Raw genomic sequence first — 27,409 nt, 5'->3', positions numbered from 1 at the left:
GGGTGGCAGAGTGAGACCCTGACTCAAAAACCAAAATGACAACAAAAAAGACTATGTTAATAGGACATTAAAAAAGAAAAGCAGGCCGGGCGCGGTGCTTGTAATCCCAGCACTTTGGGAGGCCGAGGCAGGTGGATCACCTGAGGTCGGGAGTTCAAGACCAGCCTGACCAACATGGAGAAACCCTGTCTCTACTAAAAATACAAAATTAGCCAGGGTGGTGGCACATGCCTGTAATCCCAGCTACTCGGGAGGTTGAGGCAGGAGAATTGCTTGAACCCGGGAGGCGGAGGTTGCGGTGAGCCGAGATCGCGCCATTGCACTCCAGCCTGGGCAAAAAGAGTGAAACTCTGTCTCAAAAATAAAATAAAATAAAATAAAATAAAATAAAAAGAAAAGCAATCCCTTTGGTTCTGAACTTGGGGAACATTTGAAGGTTATACTTGTAACCCAAAGAACGTTGACTAAGGCATACCAAGATATGTTAGGACTTTTTAGAGGGCAAAAATCTGGGGCAAACCCTTGATTTGCCAGCCTTGGCAGGGGAGACCTGAATGTGGGGATTGAGGAGCTTCCCCTGATTCCACATCTTTAAGCCAGTCTGGCATACATGGTAATGTCAGCTGTAGACAGTCTAATGCTGCTTATGTCCTATCCTCTCCCAATTTTCACTATTAGTTAAAATATATCTAACCATATTCCCATCTGACTCTGATTCTTGGTTTCATCTCTTGTTTACAGTTCTGCTTCTGTTCATTGGACCAGCATTCATATTTGATCTTCCTTGTTGTATTCTTGGCCTTTTCCCAAGGAGTTGTCTCAGATCCACCTTAGGACTTCAGGTCTCAAAATCAAGCTGTGTTTGGGTTGATAAAAAATTCTATAAATTAGACAGTGGTGATGGTTGTACAACTCTGAACATACTAAAAACCACTGAAACATATATTTTATCATATACTTTATTAATTTATATAAATGTTTTTGAGACAGTCTCACTCTATTGCCCAGGCTGGAGTGCAGTGGTGTGATCTTGGCGCACTGCAACCTCCACCTCCTGGGTTCAAGCAATTCTCCTGCCTCAGTCTCCTGAGTAGCTGGGACTGCAGGTGCATGCTGCCATGCCTGTCTAATTTTTTTTTTTTTTTTTTTGGGATGGAATTTCGCTCTTGTTGCCCAGGCTGGAGTGCAATGGTGCAATCTCTGCTCACTGCAACCTCCGCCTCTCCGGTTCAAGCGATTCTCATGCCTCAGTCTCCCGAGTAGATGGGATTACAGGCATGCGTCACCGCGCCCAGCTAATTTTGTATGTTTAGTAGAGACAGGGTTTCACTATGTTGGTCAAGCTGGTCTCTAACTCCCGACCTCAGGTGATTCGCCCACCTCGGCCTCCCAAGGTGCTGGGATTACAGGCATGAGCCACCGCGTCTGGTCTGAAACATATAGTTTAAATGTGTGAATTTAATAATAGGTGAATATATAAGTATGGTATGTAAGTAAAACTGTTAAAAACATTAAGCTCTGGATCACTGACCAGTGCACAATAAAAAAAAAAAAGGTAGTTTATATAGCATTCACTGTATACAATATAATGATCTAAACTCTTCATTTATAATTCTCATAACAGCTCTATGAGGTGGATATTATCATTATCCCTACTTTTACAGAGAAGAAATATGAGATGCAGTGAAGTTGTGTAATTTTCTCTAGGTCTTACAGCTTATATGTGCCCAGAGCCAAGAGAAGAGCAGGTAATTTGGCTTCAAAACCAGTTCTCTTTACCACTATGCTATAGTGTGCTGTTAGGAAAGTGTGGGAAGTTAAGTGTGTCTGTTTTACCCATCAAAAAAGAGATAAAGTTAGGTGCAAAGGATAAGAGTAGGAGCAGTCATTGATGATGCAAATGTTTAGAATAATTACTGAAGTGAGTCAAAGGGTATATCATTAATCCATTGTTGCATAATAAACTATTCCAAAATGTAGTGGCTTAAAACGAAAACCATTTATTTCGTTCATGAAACTGCTGGATAGCTTTGGTCTGGGTCAGGTTCATCTGATTCTAGTTTGTGATTGGTCAGTTGGCCGAGTCTAGCTGGTCCTAGAAGCATTCACTCACATGTCTGTCTAGTGATAGGCTGGCTGTCAACTGTGGTGATGAGGGTGACTGAATCATGTGTCTCTCATCCTGTATCAGGCTAGCCCCAGCTTGTTCACATGGCTACAGGATTACAAGATCATTCTAAGTTCCAACATGCAAGTGTTTTTTAAATCTCTGCTTGCTCATGTATGCCAAAATGTCTCACTGGCCAAAGCAAATCCTGTGGTCAACCTGCATTCAAAAAGTAGATAACTATTTGTTATTATTATTATTATTTCAAATCCCCTGCTTTGAGAAGCATGGTGTGGAGAAATAAATCCCACTTCTTTAGGGCAGGGAAAGAATGCATGGCCATTTTTGCAATCTGCTGTAGAAGGAGAGGTAACAATGGTTAAAGATTAATGAGGGGTGTTACGAGTCTAACTAAAATTAGAAATTATACTTTTGTCATAGCACAATCCCTATGATTTTACATTTTCTGTAGCATGGCTCAGCTTCTTAAAGGCAGATTGTGGTATTAGAGGTGGAAGAGAGTGAGGCCTTTGGGAATTAGTCATGGTGCCCACTCGAAGAAGGTGGCAGTGGACTTAGGGATATGGTGTTTCGTGGATAGGGTGATACCAACCTGAGGTGGCACTGGTGCTTAACAAAGGCAGTCCCATGCAGTAGAAGGTACCGAGTAGAGATCACTATTTTAGTAAGATAGACGAAGCTAAACAACAAGAATTCCAGATTATTTTTGACCAGTCATTTTTGTTGTCACATTTGATGCATTCCTTAGAACATCCATAAATATGAGTGTGGAAGACAGGTGACTTGAAGAGACAGTGAGGGCAAAAGCCAGAGAAACACTAAATCTTAAAATTCTGTATGCAATATAAACCACAGTTCCCAGGAAGAGAGTGGCTTCAATTTTTAATAAATTGGAAAGTTGGGTTAGATAAGCATGCTTGCTTTATTTCTTTTCATTTCTTTTTAAAAATTTGTGAGTGGCTTGTGTAATATGAGAAGTACTGGCAGGTTTATATTTTAGCTTTGTTACTCTCGAATGGGTTCATAGTGATGATATAGTCAAATTTCTCTACTGGACTGATGCCAAGGCTTCTGCTTTTCCATTTACAAGGTTGTATATGTTCTAAACAATGTGAACATTTTTCAGGTATCACTAGACATTTTTTTTCCCTTTAAAACATGCTATAAGGCCAGGTGCAGTGGCTCATGTCTGTACTCCCAATATGCCTGGGGAAGCCGAGGCAGAAGAACTGCTTGAGGCTAGGAATTTGAGACCAGCCTGGGCAATATAGCAAAGGCCCTGCCTCTACAAAAAATATATATAAGAAAAACTGGGCATGGTGGTGTGATAGTTACTCAGAAGGCTGAGGCAGGAGGATTGCTTGAGCCTAGGAGTTCTAGGTTGCAGTGAGCTATGATTGCACCACTGCACACTTACCTGGGTGATGCAGCAAGACTCTATCTCTAAAATAAGTAAATAAAATAAAACATAAAATGTGCTATGGGGATTCTTTGGTGAATTTGATTTAATGACACATCTTTGTTAAACAAAATGAAAGTAGTAATGAAGCTTAAACCTAATATCTCCAACCAAAAAGCACAAAAATGTCTTAAATGATAACAATCACAACAATAATGAATATTTATTGTACACTTTATATGTTTTAGGCATCTGATAAGCATTTACAGGTATTTGCTCATTTATTCTTCACAACATTTTATTTTATTTTATTTTATTTTATTTTGAGATGGAGTCTCACTCTGTGGCCCAGGCTGGAGTGCAGTGGCGAGATCTCCGCTCACTGCAAGCTCCGCCTCCCATGTTCATGCCATTCTCCCGCCTCAGTCTCCAAGTAGCTGGGACTACAGGCATGCACCACCATGCCTGGCTAATTTTTTTATTTTGTATTTTTAGTAGAGACACGGTTTCACCATGTTAGCCAGGATGGTCTCGATCTCCTGACCTCATGATCCGCCCGCCTCGGCCTCCCAAAGTGCTGGGATTACAGGTGTGAGCCACTGCACCCGGCCCACAACATTTTATGAAATGACTACTAGTAAAGGGCACTGGTGTGTTTTAAAACTTTCTAAAATGTTCTTTAAATGTAATAATGGTAAGTTCACTCATACTAATTAACTATTAATTTAGTATGAATTTAAAACAGAGAAGCCATCCTTGACCAAAAGAGATTCAAATTTTCAGTTCAGATATTCCTTAAAAACCATATGATAAAAATCTGTTGTTATGCCACCTTGTCAACAATGTTACTCACATTAAAATAACAGAACTTCTTTGAATTGATTTTATTCTTGATTTTCTGCCAGAAGATTCCCCTGGTATTTACTTTTTTAAAATGTCCAATTAAGCTTTACTTTCAGAACATTAACCATTTAAGTAATTAATTTACACAGTTTTATTAAAAGTTTAAAGTATTACTAATTTCATTGAACATTATTGTTGTTTAGTATATTCATTGAAATTTAAATGACCATTGACATATGGAATATTTAATCTGATTTTCTTAGCCATCTAAAATTCACTCAAGGAATAATATATAATATAATCGATGGAAGCATAGTGGAAATCCAATTCAATTGTTAAACAATTATTTTGGGCCAGGTGTAGTGGCCTGTGCCAGTAATCCTAACACTTTGGGAGGCCAAGTGGGGGGATCATTTGAGACTAGGAATTTGAGACCAGTCTGGGCAAGATAGGAAGACTCCCATCTCTATGGAAAAAAAAAAAAAGCCATGTGTGGTGGCACACACCTATGGTCCCCAGCTACTCGGGATGCTAAGATGAGGATTGCTTGAGCCCTAGAGGTCAGGGTTGCAGTTAGCCGTGATCACTCCAGGCTGGGTGACAGAGCAAGACTCTGTTTAAAAAATAAATAAATAGGGGCAGAGCAAGATGGCCGAATAGGAACCACTCCAGTCTCCAGCTCCCAGCGTGAGCAACACAGAAGATGGGTGATTTCTGCATTTTCAACTGAGGTACCAGGTTCATCTCACTAGGGAGTGCCGGACAATTGGTGCTGGTCAGCTGCTGCAGCCTGACCAGTGAGAGCTGAAGCAGGGCGAGGCATGCCTCACCTGGGAAGCGCAAGGGGAAAGGGAATCCTTTTTCTTAGCTAGGGGAACTGAGACACACAATACCTGGAAAATTGGGTAACTCCTACCCCAATATTGTGCTTTACCAAGGCTCTTAGCAAACGGCACACCAGGAGATTATATCCCACACCTGGCTGGGAGGGTCCCACGCCCGCGGAGCCTCCCTCATTGCTAGCACAGCAGTCTGTGATCTAACGGCAAGGAAGCAGCGAGGCTGGGGGAGGGGCGCCTGCCATTGCTGAGGCTTAAGAAGGTAAACAAAGCCGCTGGGAAGCTCGAACTGGGTGGAGCCCACAGTAGCTCAAGGAGGCCTGCCTGTCTCTGTAGACTCCACCTCTGGGGACAGGGCACAGCTAAACAACAACAACAAAAAAGCAGCAGAAACCTCTGCAGACACAAACGACCCTGTCTGACAGCTTTGAAGAGAGCAGTGGATCTCCCAACATGGAGGCTGAGATCTGAGAACGGACAGACTGCCTGCTCAAGTGGGTCCCTGACCCTTGAGTAGCCTAACTGGGAGACATCCCCCACTAGGGGCAGACTGACACCCCACACCTCACACGGCGGGGTACACCCCTGAGACAAAGCTTCCAAAGCAAGAATCAGACAGGTACACTCGCTGTTCAGCAATATTCTATCTTCTGCAGCCTCTGCTGCTGATACCAAGGCAAACAGGGTGTGGAGTGGACCTCAAGCAATCTCCAACAGATCTACAGCTGAGAGTCCTGACTGTTAGAAGGAAAACTAACAAACAGGAAGGACACCCACACCAAAACCCCATCAGTATGTCACCATCATCAAAGACCAAAGGCAGATAAAACCACAAAGATGGGGAAAAATCAGGGCAGAAAAGCGAGAAGAGACGTCTAAAGAAATGAATGAAATGAAGCGAGAAGAGAAGTCTAAAGAAAAAAGAGGAAAAAGAAATGAACAAAGCGTTCAAGAAGTATGGGATTATGTGAAAAGACCAAATCTACATCTGATTGGGGTGCCTGAAAGTGAGGGGGAAAATGGAACCAAGTTGGAAAACACTCTTCAGGATATCATCCAGGAGAACTTCCCCAACCTAGTAAGGCAGGCCAACATTCAAATTCAGGAAATACAGAGAACACCACAAAGATACTCCTTGAGAAGAGCAACTCCAAGACACATAATTGTCAGATTCACCAAAGTTGAAATGAAGGAAAAACCGTTAAGGGCAGCCAGAGAGAAAGGTCAGGTTACCCACAAAGGGAAGCCCATCAGACTAACAGCAGCTCTCTCGGCAGAAACTCTACAAGCCAGAAGAGAGTGGGGGCCAATATTCAACATTCTTAAAGAAAAGAATTTTCAACCCGGAATTTCATATCCAGCCAAACTAAGTTTCATCAGTGAAGGAGAAATAAAATCCTTTACAGATAAACAAATGCTTAGAGATTTTGTCACCACCAGGCCTGCCTTACAAGAGACCCTGAAGAAAGCACTAAACATGGAAAGGAACAACCGGTACCAGCCATTGCAAAAACATGCCAAAATGTAAAGACCATTGATGCAGGAAGAAACTGCATCAACTAATGAGCAAAATAACCAGTTAATATAATGACAGGATCAAGTTCACACATAACAATATTAACCTTAAATGTAAATGTACTAAATGGTCCAATTAAAAGACACAGACTGGCAAACTGGATAAAGAGTCAAGACCCACCAGTTTGCTGTATTCAGGAGACCCATCTCACATGCAGAGACACACATAAGCTCAAAATAAAGGGATTGAGGAAGATCTACCAAGCAAATGGAGAACAACAACAACAACAAAAAACAGGGATTGCAATCCTAGTCTCTGATAAAACAGACTTTAAACCATCAAAGATCAAAAGAGACAAAGAAGGCTATTACATAATGGTAAAGGGATCAATTCAACAGGAAGAGCTAACTATCCTAAATATATATGCACCCAATACAGGAGCACCCAGATTCATAAAGCAAGTCCTTAGAGATTTACAAAGAGACTTAGACTCCCATACAATAATAATGGGAGACTTCAACACCCCACTGTCAACATTAGACAGATCAATGAGACAGAAAGTTAACAAGGATATCCAGGAGTTGAACTCATCTCTGCACCAAGTGGACCTAATAGACATCTACAGAACTCTCCACCTCAAATCAACAGAATACACATTCTTCTCACCACCACATCACACTTATTCCAAAATTTACCACATAATTGGAAGTAAAGCACTCCTCAGCAAGTGTACAAGAACAGAAATTATAACAAACTGTCTCTCAGACCACAGTGCAATCAAACTAGAACTCAGGACAAAGAAACTCAATCCAAACCGCTCAACTACATGGAAACTGAACAACCTGCTCCTGAATGACTACTGGGTACATAATGAAATGAAGGCAGAAATAAAGATGATCTTTGAAACCAATGAGAACAAAGACACAACATACCAGAATCTCTGGGACACATTTAAAGCAGTGTGTAGAGGGAAATTTATAGCACTAAATGCCCACAAGAGAAAGCTGGAAAGATCTAAAATTGACACTCTAACATCACAATTAAAAGAACTAGAGAAGCAAGAGCAAACACATTCAAAGGCTAGCAGAAGGCAAGAAATAACTAAGATCAGAGCAGAACTGAAGGAGATAGAGACACAAAAAACCCTCCAAAAAATCAGTGAATCCAGGAGTTGGATTTTTGAAAAGATCAACAAAATTGATAGACCACTAGCAAGACTAATGAAGAAGAAAAGAGAGAAGAATCAAATAGACACAGTAAAAAATGATAAAGGGGATATCACCACCAACCCCACAGAAATACAAACTACCATCAAAGAATACTATAAACACCTCTGTGCAAATAAACTAGAAAATCTGGAAGGAATGGATAATTTCCTGGACACTTACACTCTCCCAAGACTAGACCAGGAAGAAGTTGAATCCTTGAATAGACCAATAGCAGGCTCTGAAATTGAGGCAATAATAGCCTACCAACCAAAAAAAGTACAGGACCAGATGGATTCACAGCTGAATTCTACCAGAGGTACAAGGAGGAGTTGGTACCATTCCTTCTGAAACTATTCCAATCAATAGAAAAAGAGGGAATCCTCCCTAACTCATTTTATGAGGCCAACATCATCCTGATACCAAAGCCTGGCAGAGACACAACAAAAAAAGAGAATTTTAGACCAATATCCCTGATGAACATCGATGCAAAATCCTCAATAAAATACTGGCAAACCGAATCCAGCAGCACATCAAAAAGCTTATCCACCATGATCAAGTGGGCTTCATCCCTGGGATGCAACGCTGGTTCAACATACGCAAATCAATAAACGTAATCCAGCATATAAACAGAACCAAAGACAAAAACCACACGATTATCTCAATAGATGCAGAAAAAGCCTTTGACAAAATTCAAGAGCTCTTCATGCTAAAAACTCTCAATAAATTTGGTATTGATGGAACGTATCTCAAAATAATAAGAGCTATTTATGACAAACCCACAGCCAATATCATACTGAATGGGCAAAAACTGGAAGCATTCCCTTTGAAAACTGGCACAAGACAGGGATGCCCTCTCTCACCACTCCTATTCAACATAGTGTTGGAAGTTCTGGCCAGGGCAATTAGGCAAGAGAAAGAAATAAAGGGTATTCGGTTAGGAAAAGAGGAAGCCAAATTGTCCCTGTTTGCAGATGACATGATTGTATATTTAGAAAACCCCATTGTCTCAGCCCAAAATCTCCTTAAGCTGATAAGCAACTTCAGCAAAGTCTCAGGATACAAAATCAATGTGCAAAAATCACAAGCATTCTTATACAGCAGTAACAGACAAACAGAGAGCCAAATCATGAATGAACTCCCATTCACAATTGCTTCAAAGAGAATAAAATACCTAGGAATTCAACTTACAAGGGATGTAAAGGACTTCTTCAAGGAGAACTACAAACCACTGCTCAGTGAAATAAAAGAGGACACAAACAAATGGAAGAACATTTGCATTGGGATTGCGTTGGGAGTTATACCTGATGTAAATGACGAGTTGATGGGTGCTGATGAGTTGATGGGTGCAGCACACCAACATGGCACAAGTATACATATATAACAAACCTGCACGTTATGCACATGTTCCCTAGAATTTAAAGTATAATAATAAAAAAAATTAAAAAAAATAAAAAAAATAAATAAATAAAAATAAAAAAATCTAAATTATCTAGGAGAAAGAAATACAATGTATGCTTAAGTTGTAGACAACGCGATTGAGCCATTTACTTAGATTATTTATGTTAGTGTTTCCTTGAGACTTCAGTGCAATCTCTCTCAGAGAATTTCTTCAGGGAATCTAAAGATCTTTTATCTTCCTATGTTTAGGTATTGAAGAAATGCTTTTTCCAGCATATCTTGGATATAAGCAAGTATCCTCTGAAACTCTACCACTCTCATGGAACAGAGATTCATTCTAGGTTTAAACCCCTACTCAGTAGTTTGCTACTGCAGAGCTATGATCCTGCCACTGCACTCCAGCCTAGGTGACAGAGTGAGACCCTGTCTCAGAAAAAGATAGAGAGAGAGAAAGAAAGAGAAAAGGACAGCAAAACACGCCATCAAAACATAATACTTCTGCTTCCAAACTTCAGCCAAAATGGAGTAATCAGGACTTGATTTATCCTCCTGCCTGCTTGATTGTTTTGAACCAACTAAAAAATTGCACAAAACATATGTGCAACAATGATTTTTAAGACAGTGTGTATCAGGTAGCACTGGAGAGTGATCCTGAGGGGGGAAACAAACAAGGTGAGGCCTGTGATTGCCCAATTGACAACCTAGAGAGAGATTCCAGGCACAGCATGGAGAGGAGCTACACAGGCAGAGCCTAGTGGTCTCCCTGAGTTGAGAAAAAACTAGGAGTCTGAGGGAGGCCCAGGCATCCCAGAGTTCACAAGTCAGAGTACCAGAGAGAAAAAAGCTTCAGTGAGACCAAGACAGAAAGCAAGAATGAATGAGAGAGAGAGTGAGCTCTGGAGATATGGACAGAGCTGGGTTTAGGATGAGGCAAGGGAGATACCTAGACAAGAAAGTGTAAGGAGACGCTCATATTTAGGTACTTGCTTGAGCACAAGCAGGTGAGAAAACTGCATGAGGCTGGACAAAGACCACTTAAAAAGATTAGAGGGAACCATATTTGAAATTCTTGAAGCAGAGACTAAGGGAAGTGTATTACTCTTGTAAACCAAAAATAAAATTCTAAGCCCCCACCATCTGAATGGACCCTCCTCTTAGCAAGGGTATTCGAAAGTTAACCTGAAAAACTGGTTCAGGCCATGATTGTAACGGGGAGCCAGACATGCCTCATTATACCCCTTTCCCTTTTGAAATTACTGATAGAACACACTCTTTAAGTTTGATAAGAAACATTTACAGTTTATTCTCTTTGAAGCCTGCTATCTGGATGCCTCATCTGCATGATAAACCTTGGTTTTCAGAACCCCTTAGCATAACCCAGACATTCTTTTCTATTGATAATGACTCTTTCAACCAATTGCCAATCAGAACATCTTTAAATCTACCTGTGACCCAGAAGCCCCTGCTTCAAGTTGTTCCACTTTTCTGGACCAAACCAATGTACATCTTACATGTATTGATTGATGTCTCATGTATTCCTAAAAAATATAAAACCACGCTATACCCTGACCATCTTGGGCATATGTTGTTAGGATCTCGTGAGGCTGTCACGGGTGTGTCCTTAACTTTGGCAAAATAAACTTCCTAAATTGATTGAGACCCATCTTAGATACTTTTGGTTTACACTCTGTACGGTAGCAATAGCCAGAGTGTCAGCACTGTTGCACTGGTTCTCCAATCCATAATTACCAGAGGATGGTGAAAACTGGGGCTAGGTGACACCAGTGCATGCAGTGGGTTTTTGACAGGAGAGAAATCCAGAGCTTAGGAAACCCGAATCTTTTTCGTAAGGCTAGTGAGCGTGTCTCCCTTTTGGTATGGAGGGAGACACTATCTCATCTTTGAAGGCTGTTTGCTATTCAAACATCTTTGAAAAGATAGTATGAATAAAAGGAAGTAAATGCAGAAATGTGTAAGACACTTGCAGAATTGTTTCTCAACAATCACCTTCCTGTATTATTACAAATACACACTATTCCCTTATGGGAAGTGTAAACTCAAAGGGCCAAGGTGAGGGGTGGGGTGCATACAGGTATTATAAATAAGTTTATTGAGCTAAGTGCTAACAACAGGGAGTGGCAGGCTCTGTGGTGAAGATGAATTCAAGAGAGCATGCTCCTCCCTATCCCCATTTCCTGAAGACATTTAGATTAAATAAACTTTAAATAATAGTGCTTGTCAAATAAAAGTATAGTCACTGTTTACACTCAGTGATGAGCATGATCCCTTCCTTACACATTTTATTTGTGTACCTTCTACAAGAATCTTGAAAAAAATGTATAGCTACATATATATATATATTTTTTTCTTCTTTTTTTCTTTTTTTTAGACAGAGCCTCACTGTGTTGCCCAGGCTGGAGTGCAGTGGTGTGATCATAGCTCATTGCAGCCTCAACCTCCAGGGCTCAAGTGATCCTCCCTCCTCAACTTTCTGAGTAGCTGAGAGTATAGACATGTGTCACCATGTCTGGCTAATTTAAAAAATTTTCTTGTAGAGACGAGATCTCACTGTGTTGACCAGCCTGTTCTTGAACTCCTGACCTCAAGTGAACCTTCTATCCCAGCCTCCCAAAGTGCTGGGATTACAGGCATTAGCCACTGTACCTGACATCTACTGATAATTTTTAAGTTGTCCTCAATGATTTTTCAGCAGACGTTTAAATAAGTTTAATTTTTGTTAATATTAAGTAGAAAATAAACATTTTATAAGACTAGAATTGACTAATTGGAATAAACAATTATATGATTTGATAAATTTGGTTTTAATGCTCAATTAAATAAAGCACACCATGTATCTACAGATTTTAGTCAGTGCATCTGAAAAAATTTGGGAGTCCCACAAAATATTCCATTTATATTGAAAAGAATAATCCTGACAAATATACTTGTTTTATCTGTTCTGAATTTATGTGCAATGTGGACCCAAATGCCCAATCTCTAATGCCAAGCCTTATAAAAAAGATAGAAAGCCTTATGGATTAGTGTGCTTTGGTTCATTGTTAAGGGAGATTTCTTCCAAACCAGTGTTTTCATGTATGCTGTTGTTTGTTACTCTGGAGGCATAACCCAGGGGAAAGTGGCACATTAAGATTTGGGTTGGCTAAGAGGTATGCATTTATTTTGGAAAGTAGGAGAAAGACTTTTATGAATATAAGCATATTATCAGGAAGATCAATTGTAGAAAAACGTTTCTTGTGGATCTAGAGGTTGATTTCTCAAAAACATCACTGGATGATATAAGAAAGTTTTCATGTGTGTCCAGGGGTATCAGTATCCCAGTTTGGAGACTGCTGCCTTGCATTGTGTCCCCAAAAACACACTTTCTTTTGTGAACAAATTCACTGGCTATCTGGATTCTTCAAACATATTTTCCATCTTCCCTTTTTTGAAGCTTGACTTTCCTCTGATAATAGTCCCTTTGAACACTCTCAAGAGGAAATTGCTGTCTCTTGGTCTCGCACTGTCTCCTAGTTCCAGGAGATGAGACAATCTAATTTGGTCACTGATCTGACATTTTCATTCTTGCATTTCAGTCTGAGATCCCTTACGGGCCGACTCAAATGTCTCTCATTCTTCAGATCTCAACTCAAGCATCTTTCACGAGGGAAGCCTTCTGTAACCCTTCAGTTTTGGTTAGATTCCTTTATTATTGCCACAAAGTTGTGTTTTTAAAAAATGTTTATTTCATTTATAATTACATATTCATCAGAGTGCTTGTGAGATTACTTTCTCTTTTCCCACAAGGTAGTCATTTCCAGTAGAGACAACATACTTTATTTATTTATTTATTTATTTATTTATTTATTTATTTATTTATTTATTTTTACCTTTGATCCCTAGCACCTGCAGAGTGCCTAAAAAGTAGCAGGAACTCAATAAATAAATAGAATGAATGAATGGTGCTCTTTGGGCTTCCTGATCAAATAGTCTTATTTTGAATTTGAAAGCTCCCAAATTTGATTCTGATGGCCAGCCAGGTTTGGGGATCATTGCTGTGATATGTGATAAAGGGTCCTGCTTAATACTCTGGGCTGAGTCAATATGTGGAAATATGACAGAAGAAAAGCCAACTACTTATTAGTTGTTAGTTGTTGTGTCTTCCAACATTGTTAGTTGCTGGCTGTAGAAATAAATTCTGGTGGGTTTGAGTGAAGGATCATTTATTTTAAGGATATTGGGTTTCCTAGTTTCCTACAGAATTGTTAGGAAGACTGGAGAATCAGATTACACTTGTGCAACCAGGAGCAACATTCAAAACCATGTTGCAGGTCAGTGTGGTGGCTCACGCCTGTAATCCCAGCACTTCGGGAGGCTGAGGTGGGTGGATTACCTGAGGTCAGGAGTTCAAGACCAGCTTAGCCAACATGATGAAACTCCTCTCTACCAAAAATACAAAAATTAGCTGGCGTGGTGCCACACACCTGTTATCCCAGCTACTCGGGAGACTGAGGCTGGAGAATTGCTTGAGCCCAGGAGACAGAGGTTGCAGTGAGCTGAGATTGTGCCACTGTACTCCAGCCTGGCCAACAGAGTGAGACTCTGCCTAAAAAAAAAAGATTATGTTGCAGAGCTGACCTAGTGAGGACATTACAACCACTATCCTCATCACTAGATGCTTCAGCTTGTTCTGCAGGCATTGCTCGAAAACAACTGCTGTAGTTGCTCCAGGAACTTTATTTGCAATTGTAGCTACTACCACAGACAGAGTTTTGTGGAAGTTTTTACTACTGGGCAGAGTTAGGGGGTGCAGTTTGGTCTGTTGAGCTTAAATCATGGGATGGGCCTATGCTGTAGCTTCAAGGGAGGATGGAAAAGTCACATTTTTAGTTTTCATAGTGGAGGCTGGGCTCTGCCTTACCAAGAATCATAAGATGAGGGGATTTTACAAACAACGAAGTTTCAGATACTAGGTAGCTAGAAAGTATGACAGATGTCAATTACAAATGTTTGTTGTGGCCATGCTAATTATTTCTCCTTTCGCTATGTCCTCATAGTTCTTTGTTTGCATAGTACTTACCATGTTTTATCCTGTGTAGTATTCCTTGAATACATGTCTTTCCCACCTGGAAAGGACTTACGTTGCATTCATCTCTGCATTCCTTTAGTGGCCAGTGAAGTGCCGGGGGTGTAGTCATGTGGCAAGAGGTTTGGGGTAGTCATTAGTAGTTGTTGAGAATCTGCTATTGAGGGGTGTTGTGAATGGCTGTAAATTGAACTAAATTAAATTTGTCATTGGGGGCCTGCTATCTCAGTACTCTGATCTGAAAATTCTTGAATCTAGAATTCTTATGTAATGCACAATAAATCCGTTATTAGTACTACAAATTCTATAACCTTTGTTCTTATTTTCTTTCTTTTCTTTCTTTCTTCTTTTTTTTTTTTTTTTTTGAGATGGGAGTCCCTCTCTGTTACCTAGGTTGGAGTGCAGTGACATGATCTCGGCTCGCTGCAACCTCTGCCTCCCAGTCTCAAGAGACCCTCCTACCTCAGCTTCTTGAGTAGCTAGGACCACAGGTGTGTTCTATCATCTTGAAATACTGACGACTAAATGATAACTGTAGTGAATATTTCTAAAATAATTTCCTGACACTTAAGTTACACCAACCATAAGTGAATAGGATTACATTAACTGACACTAAAACAACTATGAACACCCTCTTTATACTAATGCCCTTACTTTTGATCACATTTATTCTTTTAAGGCTAAAGAGAATGGGTCAATTTTTCACTCTAATTTTTAGTGTTTGATTTCAGCTTGATAAAATACTTAAATGTGTATTCCGAGTGAAAAATGAGGTTGTTGAAGTTAATGCTTTGGTGCTTTTAATAACTATCAGTGCCACTTCTGCATCTTGTCAAAATGATACAAGTTCATTCTGGCAGGACCCAGAAACAAAGAATTACTTGATTTAATTAAAAAACAAGAAAGAGCAACCATCATTCTCCGTAGATAATCTTTAAAATACCCATTCTAACTCTAGAACTAATATAAAGAGAAGTGCCAAATAGTCATAAACACTGCATTAAAAATGTGAATAACTTTTTACCCTTACAATTAGAGCCTGAGCTGGTCTGTCAGTGCCCCATTACACAAAACAGACAACGACAATGAAACAGTCTCCACATATGATGTGTATTTCTAGAATATTATATCAAACATATGATTGATTGAAGAAAGGGGGATATAATGAAAAAAAGTCTTAGAGTATTTAATTCTACAATTTAAAGTGCATTTATACAAAATATCTGACAGCCCAAAATCAATGGTGAAATTTCCAGGTGAAGGTTGTCAGGGTCATAAATGGTGAAACCACAAGTTCTCCTTTATATTGTTCAGTTCTTTAATTCATACAAGGGTGATTCACCTGGCCATTTAATGAGGTGTTCCTTCTGCCCTCTCTCCATTCCCCAGAATAAGATCCTTAACAGGTGCTCATATACCTTGACACTTTGGAGAAAAAGTACTATTTCTCCAGAAGATTTTGACTGGTATTATGGAAATATATTGGGCAGTATTGTTTCCCAAATTCTCTAGATAGGAAAACCGTAACTAGAACACTTTAGAAAATTTTCCTGCCCTTGAAATTGAGATTGTCATGAGTTTTTATTTATTCATTTTATTTATTCATTGGTGATTTTATTATGATTTTTAAAATGTTGTGCTAATCAATAAGATTTAGAAAATATATTAAAGTTATACATAGGTAGAAATGCCTCTGTCATTTTCTATAGATTTCTGAATTCTGAAGTCTGTACTACATTAGAGTACTAGAAACAACATAAAATGAAGATAATATTTTAGAAAAAGTATCAATCTCAGATTCAATAAACGTCTGTTAAGTATCTCTTACATGCAAGTCACCATATTAAGTACCAGAGAAAGAAAAGTAAAAATGACCATTGCTTGTAAGCTATACACAATCAATTGGTTAGATACATATGAATGAAAGCAATTACACCCCAGCAAGATAAAGTACTAACAGATGCATAAACAAATTGTCAACTACTAGTTTTTCTTCTATGAAATGAGAATAAGTCTTGAGTTCAAAATAGAAGGTATAAGATAAAGAACGCCTTGAGTATTCTGACTTTCTTGAATCCTAGAGGCAGCTCAGTTGATTAACATAGCCATTCATTCTTGATCATTTATTCACTTACATAATAAATACTTATTGAGTACCTGTTGTGAGCCAGGCTCTGTGATGGCACTGGAGACACAACAGTAAAGAAGATAGCCACAGACCAAGAGTCTAACCGAATGATAATGAAAAAAAGATCATGAATTGGATCACCAATCACAGATTAGAGCCTTTGCCTGTTTCACAGCTTCAGATTGACCCCTTAAGCTAGCAAAGTGCAGCTGTGAATTGTGAAAAGTGCTAGAAAAGCAGCTCAAAGAACGTATTCAATTGATGACCAGTCACTACTATCATATGTATATAAAGCTGGCATCCCATGATTATTCCTTATATTCTGATTAGCATTCTAGTTTTTTGCTTCATCTTCCTGATTTAATAATATTCTCAACTCAATAAAATATGAAACTTTGGAAAGAAAGAATTACAACAGTGCAATATATTTTTCTATAAACCATTTAAAACTTTGTGGCATTCTCATTAAATCTCAGTAAATAATCTTTTAAAATTGGAAATTTAAATCTAATTTTGGTTTTGGGTACGTAAATTGATAATCTTGCTTGTACCATCTTACAAGATGTATTTTTTTAAAAATAGGAGTTTTTCTATGTTGCTCAAGCTCCACTAGAACTCCTGGGCTCAAACAATCCTCCTGCTTTAGTCACTTGAGTAGCTGGGACTTCACATGTCTGGCACAGTAGTGTGGAAAGAAATATGTCTTATTAATTAATTAATTAATTTTGAGACGGACTCTCGCTCTGTCGCCCAGGCTGGAGTGCAGTGGCCGGATCTCAGCTCACTGCAAGCTCCGCCTCCCGGGTTCACGCCATTCTCCTGCCTCAGCCTCCCGAGTAGCTGGGACTACAGGCGCCCGCCACCTCGCCCGGCTAGTTTTTTGTATTTTTTTAATAGAGACGGGGTTTCACCGTGTTAGCCAGGATGGTCTTGATCTCCTGACCTCGTGATCCGCCCGTCTCGGCCTCCCAAAGTGCTGGGATTACAGGCTTGAGCCACCGCGCCCGGCCCTATTTATTTATTTTTGAGACAGAATTTCTCTCTGTTGCCCAGACTGGAGTGCTGTGGTGCCATCTCGGCTCGCTGCAACCTCCGCCTCCTGGGTTCAAGTGATTCTCCCGCCTCAGCCTCCCTAGTAGCTGGGATTACAGGCACCTGCCTCCGTGCCCAGCTAATTTTTGTATTTTTAGTAGAGATGGTGTTTCACCATGTTGGCCAGGCTAGTCTTGAACTTTTGGCCTCAAGTGATCCGCCCACCTCGGCCTCCCAAAGTGCTAGGATTATAGGTGTGAGCCACTGTGCCTGGCTGCAAGAGATATATCTTAAACTGAGAAATGTATCTTAAACTCCCTCCCATACCTTTTCACTCAGTCAACTAAAAATTAAGTAGAATAGGAAAAAAAATGTCTCTAAGGGTGTCTTGATTAATAGGAAACTTAAAAAAATAACGTAATACATAAATAAGCAGCTGAAAACTCAACTTTTCACATTAGTGAATGAAAGTACTGTTAAAATAATTACCCTTGTATAAAAGAATTCAGGTAGAGTCTAGAAGAGCTATGCCAAGAGAAATGCTGTAGGTCTCTAGGATTTCATCGTAATAAATGGAAAACAACAACAAAATAACCTGAATAACCTTATAATTAGTGGCATTAGCTTTTAAAGGGCAGTTACTTTGCCCAGATCCTGTTTTTTGTTTAGACTTTGTGTGACAAGTGTTTCATAAATGATTAGAAGAGGTGGTTTCTGTTTCATTAATAAGGATGATAATGGTTAATTACTAAACTGAAATAAATAGTCCCCAACCCGATCACGAATGAAAAGCCAATTATGTAGAAATAATCCAACTGTATTAAATATTACTTACCTTTCCTGTTATGAACCTTAAATATGTTTTAAACTACTTGAGGAAAAAACCACTCAACCATCTATCTTGTAACTATAATTTATACTGCTTTTTTGGGAGATTGAAAGCTACATCTAGTTTAGCTTTTAAATTCAGTGAAATAAGTCCAAAATATGAAATAGAATTCACTTGATCTAAACATAAAGTGAAAATCAGTACTTTAGGAGACATTATTTCTGATTGCATAATTTGAGTTCCATTTGTAGGGCCTGGCTTAAAAAAAAATTAAGTGAGAGTCATATAACATAGAATTAACCATTTCAAAGTGAACAATTCAGTGGCATTTAGTATATTCACCATACCATGCAATTACCATTTCCATGTAGTTCTAAACATTTCATCACCCCTACAGGAAAGTCCATACACCATAAGCTGTGTGCTCCCCATCCTCAAGTCCTGGCAACTACCAATGTGTGTTATATCTCTACAGATTTACCTATTCTGGATATTTCATACCAATAGAATAATATAATATGTAACCTTTTGTTTCTAGCTTTTTTCACTCAATGTAATGTTTGTGAGGTTCATCCACATGTATCAGTACTTCATTACTTTTTATGGCTGAGTAATATTCCATTTGATGTACATACCACAGTTTATCCATTCATTTCTCTTCCCCTTCCCCTTCCTCCTCCTCCCCCTCCCCCTCCCCCTCCTCCTCCCCCTCCTCCTCCCCTCCTCCTCCCCCTCCTCCTCCCCTCCTCCTCCTCCTCCTCCTCCTCCTCCTCCTCCTCCTCCTCCTCCTCCTCCTCCTCCTCCTCCTCCTCCTCCTCCTCCTCCTCCTTCTTCTTCTTCTTCTTCTTCTTCTTCTTCTTCTTCTTCTTCTTCTTCTTCTTCCTTCTTTTTTTGAGATAGGGTCTCACTCTGTAACCCAGGCTGGAGTGCAGTAGCACGATCTTGGCTCACTGCAACCTCCGCCACCCAGGTTCAAGTGATTCTTGTGCCTCGGCCTCCTGAGTAACTGGAATTACAGCAACGCACCACCATTGCCCAGCTAAGTTTTGTATTTTTAGTAGAGACAGGGTTTCGTCATGTTGGCAAGGCTGGTCTTGAACTCCTGACCACAAGTGATCTGCCTGCCTTGGACTCCCAAAGTGCAGGGATTACAGGTGTGAGCTGCCATGACGGTCTCCATTCATTTCTTGGTGGACATTTTATTGTTTCTGTCTTTCGACTATAGTAAATAGTGCTTCTATGAACATGTGTTTCTTTGAATACCTGTTTTAAATGCTTTTTGTTATGGACCTGGGAGTGGAATTGCTTGATCATATGGTAAATTCTATATTTAACTTTTTGAGTAGTCACAAAACTTGTTTCCACTGCATTGAACCATTTTACATTCCCACCAGGAGTGTATGAGGTTTATAACTTTTCTACATGCTCACCAGTACTTATTTTCTGTTTTTTTTTTTTTTTAGTCATGCTAATGGATGTGAAGTGGTACTTCATTATTGTTTTGATTTGCATTTCCCTAATGGTTAATGATGTTGAGTATCTTTTCATGTGCTTTTGGTTATCTGTATATATTTGGATAAATGTCTATACAAGTTCTTTGCCCATTTTTAAATTTAGTCTTTTTGTTGTTGAGTTGTAAGAGTTCTTTGTGTATTCTGGACACTAGACCCTGATAAATATATTATTTGCAAATATGTTTTTCCCATTTGGTAGATTGTAGATTATCTTTCCACTTTCTTGGTAATATTCTTTGATGCACAAAAGTTTTTAATTTTGATGAAGTCTAATTTATCTATTTTTGTATTACTTGTACTCTTTTAATGTCATATCTAAGAAACCATGCCCATATCCAAACTCATGAAGATTTACCCCTATGTTTTCTTCTAAGAGTTTTATGATTTTAGTTCTCATTGACACATTTTGAGTTTATTTTTTTCATATGGTGTGAGGTAGGGGTCCAAATTCATTCTTTTGCATGTAGAGATCTATTTGTCCTAGCACCATTTGTTGAGACTATTCTTTCCCCATTGAATGGTCTTGGTACCCTTGCCTAAAATCAATTAGCCATAGATGTATGAGTTAGAATCTGACTTTTAAATTATTGCAAAACTAAGCTGACTTTATTTTTTTTTTTTTTTAGAGACAGGGTCTTGCTATGTTGCCCAGGCTGGTCTGGGCTTTCTGGCCTCCAGAGATCCTCCCATCTTGACCTCCCAAAGTCCTGGGATTACAGATCCACTGTAATCCAGGGCATTCAATGTGCTCTGCCACCAAGTGGACATTTTAATCTCACTACAGAGATGCTCAAAAATTTGACTCCAGATTAATAGGGTATGTAAGTTTTTTCCAGGTACATATTTTGGTCTCTTGACTTTGTTTTATAATAGGAAGCAGTAGGGAAGAAGCATTTTATAGTTGAAATAGCATTCTCTCTAGGCTGCCTAGGTTTGAATCACATCTGTGAGTTTGCTAGTCATTGAGCCCAGCCAAATGATAATATCTGCCTTTATAAGAAAATGTCTAGAAGTTTCTTGTTTGAATTAACCATCATGGTGCTCATTATTACATGTTTTCAAAAACCTCAGGCATGCTTCTGAGTTTTGCTTTCTACTGCAATGACAACTGGGTGAAGAAGGGTGTCCACTAGATTTTTTTTTCTCCATGATAAGGTATATTGTGGAAGAAAGAAGTTTGGTGTTTACTTTTCTGTTGTACATGATGCCCTTCTAATCAGTGATGCAAACTCACACCAGTTATGAAAGCTGATTGTGTACACCTTTTTCCAACTCTATATTCTGTGACATTATACTGGTAGCTTGAAATTGGGCATGGTGGGAGTATATATACCAGGAAATTATCAAATGCTACAGATAAAGTTTGATTTTTTCCAGTGAGCTGTTTTGCCAGCACACCACTGCTTCTCTTCCTTCCTCATCTTACTCATTTTTAATAATTCTTTAAGACTTAGTTTAAATAAAACTACATTTCAGAAGACTTCATTCACCTCTACAGGCAAGTGTCCCTCTTCTCTGCTTTCACATAAAACAGTATATAACTTTATTGCCTTTTCAAGGACTTTTCAGGGACCAAATTCTGTTATCAGTTAGTGATCAATTAGAGAAGCCAAACCAGGAATTTTAAGAGATTTATTACAAGGCATTGGCTTATGCAATTGCAATTGTGGAGGCTGTTTAAGCAAGTCAAAAGTCTGGTGGTCAGGAACGGATTACAAGCAGGCTGAAACCCATAGGCATGAACCATTTGGAGTCTTCTTTTTTATCCTCTTGCCTCCCTGCATCATTAGTCTTTCCCCCTCTTCACTACAAAACAGTTTCCATCATCTTACAAACACAGCCTACTGCTTCATGTGAAAAGAGGCAGAGAAGTGGAATGGTATCTAGATTGAGTTGTGGGGTCTGGGGAAATTTTTTGCTTTATTTTTTCACAAACCTCTGGTCAGATAGATAGAAAACATTTCTACTCATTGTGTTTCACTACCTCACCTCCCAATTACTCTTATTAATCCTTAGAATCTGATTTCATTCTCACCACACCAGTAAAGCTGCTGTGATCAACGTCATCACAGCAGGCACTTTTGGTTGTTCTAATCATCCAATTCTAGTGCATTTTTCCTTTGTCCATTTTCACTATAGAGACTAGAAAAATTAAACGGTCTCTTTCCCAGAGCTTCCCTTGCAGTTTAGGGTGGTCACGTGATATAGTTCTGACTAATGAGATGTAAAAGAATTCTGGGGATAAGGACTTCTTGAAAAGTTGTTCTGTTTTCTTTTTTTAGTTTATTTATTTTAGTTTATTTTATTTTAGATGTTTACAGATAACGATCTTTACAAATAATTACCATATCAAGGTTCTAAGTTTTAAAAAATTTCTTCCATTGGTTTTGTTTAGAAAACCTATTCTTAGACCAAGTTTCAGTTCATCTTTAATGTATCCATGGATGAAGAACCTAGTGAAGAATGTAATGTAACTTCGCTTGTATATGATGTTGTTCAATTTACCTAACACTTTATGGGACAAGCTAGGCCGAAGTATTAAAGGTTATCATTCCCATGTATTACCAAAGAGGCTGGTGCTACTTCAGCTTCAGAAAAAACAATCTCAGCATCCCCCCTTCAGGACATGATCACCCTTGGGGTCACTGTACTGATCTGGGAGGGCAGACCCTCACACACAGGCCTAAAGCCTCAGAAAAGAAGAGCTCTGGACTTTCCTTCTCCTACTACTCAGGATTAGTTCCATGTGGATTCATGTCAAGTTTTTCTATTCTTGATAAAGGACACATGTTGCTGGTGCCATACCTTTGCCTTTTTTTCCTGCCTTGCACATAGATATGAGTCTAGAGCAATGACACCTACCTTGCAACTAGTAGAGAAAGTCCAAGGAAATCCCAGAGAAGCAGGCCCTGATGTTCAGCTGCCAACAAATGTCTTTAGCTGCTTGCATAAAGACTTTCTGTTGTGTGGGGATAAAAAAGCAGAGCCCTATTTGGGTTTAATTGGATTTTTGTTTCTTGCTTCTGAAATAAGTTCTAATGAATACAATCATCAGCAACTTTCATTTTGCCAAATCCAATAGAAAATTTTTTTCTTCATTTTATTTAGCTTCTCAGTAGCATTCCACACTGTTGAGTACCTTCTCCATGAAACATATGTCCCTTTTGATTTCTTCGATACCATGCTATTTTTTTCTTTTACCTTTTTAGCTATGCAATCTATTTTGTGAGTTTACTCTCAAACTAACATTTAAATGTTGAAGTTCCACAAGGCCATGTCCTAGTACTTCATTTTAATCTCAACATGTCCAAAATGGAATTATTGATTTTCATTAAAAATCCATTGTTATTCAAATCTTATTTATCCTTAATAAACTGTAAATTGATCCAATAATCCATCAATGTGAAACCTGGAAGTCATCCGTGATTCATTACTCTCCATCATTCCTACTATAGTAGATACTATGAACTGGCTCACCTGACACTATTGTAATAAACTTTCTAGGGGTTGGAAAATGAAATACTCATTTCCTAGCCTCCCTTGAACCTGAGTGGTTAATAACATACTTTTGATCAAGGAGCTATTGATGGATGTTTCTAGAAGTGCTCATGTTTCTGAATGAAATCTCACTAAAAGAAAATCTTTGTAACTCTGCCTCTATCTTCCTTACTGGAACTCAGCAGTGGTGCCTGGAAGTATGGCATTTATCTTGTGACCATATGTTTGAAAGCCATACACTAATGATGAGAGAGCTAAAGATAGAAAGATCTTATGACATTGATGACATCACAGAACTACCATACCAGCCCTGGACTACTCAGATTCAGACTTATTGTTAAATGGGAGAAACACTTCTCTATTTAAGTCATTGTAGTAGAATTTTCTATTATTTGCTGCCAAATGCAATTTCTCATTCTAATCATCCAATCATTAGAAAAACTTACAGATTCTACAGCAAAATGTTCTTGAATCTGTCAACTTATCTCCATGCCCTACTTCAAGTCACAGCCATTGTCCTAGTTTTATATACTGTGATAGTCACCTAACTAGTCACCTCACTTTCTCGCTTTCTCTCCTCCATTCTAGTCCCTATATAACATCCTGAGTTATTTGGAAATTAAATTCACCCAGCAAGTTAGGAGTAGAGGAGAATTATCTCAATTTGATAAAGAGCATATATAAAAATCCTACAACTAACATCACTGAATGAAAAACTGAATGCTTTCTCTCTAAAACTAGGAACAAAGTGAGGATGTCTTCTCTCACCATCCTTATTCAATATAGTGCTGGAAATTCTAGCCATTGCAATAAGTCAAGAAAAAGAAATAGAAGGCATATAGATTGGAAGGAAAGAAATAAAACTGCTCCCATTTGCCAATGAGATGATGGTCTGTAAAAAAAAATACCAAGGAATTAAAAATTCACTCTGGAAATAAATAAGTTCAGTAATGTTGCAGGATATAAGACAATACAGAAAAATACAATCACATTTCTATATACTAACAATGAACATGAAGAAACTGAAATTAAAAGCCATACCATTTATAATCACTCCAAAGAAAATGAAATACATAGTATATACTTAACAAAACATGTACAGGATTTGTATTCTAACAAATATGAAGAAATAACTCAAAGAAGACCTAAATAAATGGAGAGATATATCACGTTCATGGACTGGAGGACTCAACAGAGTAAAGATGTTAATGTGTCTCAAACTAATCAATAGGTTTATGAAAGGAAAACAAATCTTTGGGCCACAAAATCACTAAGCTAAAGGGAAAAGTCAAGCTGGGAACTGCTTAGGGCAAAACTGCCTCTCATTCTATTCAGAGTAACCTCTTTGCTCACTGAGATAAATGCCTATCTTATTGCCTCATTTGGAGAGGCTAAGAAGAAACTCGAAAGAGTGGAACCATTTGTCTTTTCTCTATCTATGACCTGGAAGCTTCCTCCCTACTTCAAGATATCTCACCTTTGCTTTGAATTGCCCCACTTTTTCCGGACCAAACCAATGTTCATGTTACATACACTCCATTGATGTCTCGTGTCTCCCTAAAATGTACAAAACCGAACTGTGTGCTGACCACTTTGGGCACATGTCGTCAGGACCTCCTGAAGCTGTGTCATGGGTCCATGTCCTCAGCCTTGGCAAAATAAACTTTCTAAATTAACTGAGACCTGTCTCAGATATTTGGGGTTCACAGATTTAATACAATTCCTATAAAAATCCCAGAGAATTTTTTTTTAGCAATAGACAAGCTTATATTGAAAGTTACATGAAAAAAGCACAAGTCATAGAAAAATTAAAATAATCATAACAAGAAAAAAGTGGGAGAAATCCCTCTAAATACTGTGGATTACTAGCTATAGTAATCAAAACAGCAAAACAGTTTATTGTTGGTGGAGAGACAGACACATAGAACAATGGAAGAGAATAGAGAATCCAGAAATTGGCCTACATGAATATTTCCAACTGAACTTTGACAAGGGTGCAAAAGCAATTCAATGCAGGAAGGATCACCTTTTCGATCAATGATGCTGTAGCAATTGGTTGGATACCCATAGGCAAAAAGAAAAGAATAGAAAAGAAAAAGAAGCTTAAGACTCACTCTCACTCCTTGTAAAAATATTAACTAAAAATGAATCATAGATTAAACGTAAAATTTAATATATAAAGCTTTTAGAAAAAAAATCAGAGAAAATCTTCAGGATTTGGACTAGGGAAAGAGTTCTTAGATTTGACATTAAAAGTAGAATCCATAAAAGAATAAGTTGATACATTAGACTCTGTAAAAATGAAAAACTTTCACTTTGTAAAAGACCTCTCTGAAGAAGATGAATAGATAAGCTACAGACTGGGAAAATATTTGCAAATCATATATGCAACAAAAGACTAGGAACTAGAATATATAAAAAGGCAACAGTAAAAAGATAACCAATTAGAAAATGAGAAAATGACATGAATAGACATTTCCCCATGTAGGATATACAAATGGCAAATAAACACATTAAAAAATGCTTAGCATTATTAGCCATGAGAAAAATACAAATTAAAACCACAACCTATCAGAATGGCTAAAATAAAACATAGTGATAATACTGAGTTCTGGTAAAGATGTAAAGAAACTGGATCACTCATACATTGTTGGTAGAAAAGTAAAATGGCACAGCTATTCAGGAAAAGTTTAGAAGCTTTTTATAAAATAAAATTTTCAATTGCCAACAAAACCCAGCAATTGCACTCTTGGACATTCATCCTAGAGAAATGAAAACACGTATTAAAACATGTTAACACAAAAACCTGTACATGAATGTTCATAGCAACTTTATTCGCAATAGCCAGAAACTAGAATGAAATAACAAGTCCTTCAATGGGTGAATGTTTAAACAAACTTTGGTACACTCATACAATGGAATATTAATCAGTAATGAAAAGGAGTGAGCTCTTGATATATACAAGTTGGATGACTCTCCAGGGAATTATGCCAAGTTAAGAAAAGCCAGTCCTATTTGCACTAAAAGGGCTCCTGGTTAAAAAAAAAAGCCATTCATGAAAGATTACACAATATGCTAACCTGGAAATGACAAAATTTTAGAAATAGAGGACTGTTAGTGGTTTCCAGAGGTTGGCAATGGGAAGATGGTGGAGGGAGAAAGGTGTGGTTTAAAACAGTACAACATGAGGGATCCTTGTGGTGTTGTAACTGTTCAGTACTTGAACTGTGGTGATGGACACATAAACTTGCAAGTGACAAAAATCTTACAGAACTTACACACATACATAACTGCAAGTAAAACTGGGGATATTTGAATAAGATAGGTGGCTTGTATCAATGTCAATGTTTTGCTTGTGGTATTGTACTATATTTTTGCAAAATATTACCATTGAAGGAAATTGGATGAAGTGTAAGTGAGATCTCTCTGTATTACTTCTTATAACTGCAAGTGAATCTACAATGATCTCAATAAAAATTTCAATTAAACAAAACAAGAAGAGCAAACAAAACAAAAAATATACTTCAGATTGTGTGCCTTCTTTACTTAAAACCCTTCAGTGATTTTCTATTACATTCAGAATAAAATTCAGACTTCTCTGTAAGGCCCTATACAGTCTGGTTCATATTTTCTCTCCAGTATCATTTTGTTCTAATCCTGTCTTTTCTCGTTATTCACCACACTGGACTTCTTTTGGTGTTCACACAGGCCAAACTCTTTCCATACTTAGGAACTTTGTGTGTGTTGTTCCCACTCAAACACTCATCCCTCAGTTTTTATTGTGGCTGGTTTTTCTCATCTTTTAGATCATGGCTTGGATGTTACCTCCTCAAAGTCCCTTCCCTAATGACAATCAGTCAGTCAAGAAAATAAAATAAATATTAAACATAAATAAATAAAACAAGTGGATTAGATCTGTAACTCTTTATATCATTACTTATAAGGCAATAATGTTAATATTTTAAATGGCATATATCTATCTATGTAGGCTAGC

Source organism: Macaca nemestrina, chromosome 1, assembly GCF_043159975.1.
Source record: "Macaca nemestrina isolate mMacNem1 chromosome 1, mMacNem.hap1, whole genome shotgun sequence".
NCBI lineage: Eukaryota > Metazoa > Chordata > Mammalia > Primates > Cercopithecidae > Macaca > Macaca nemestrina.
Note: the sequence above shows the minus strand (reverse complement) of the source record.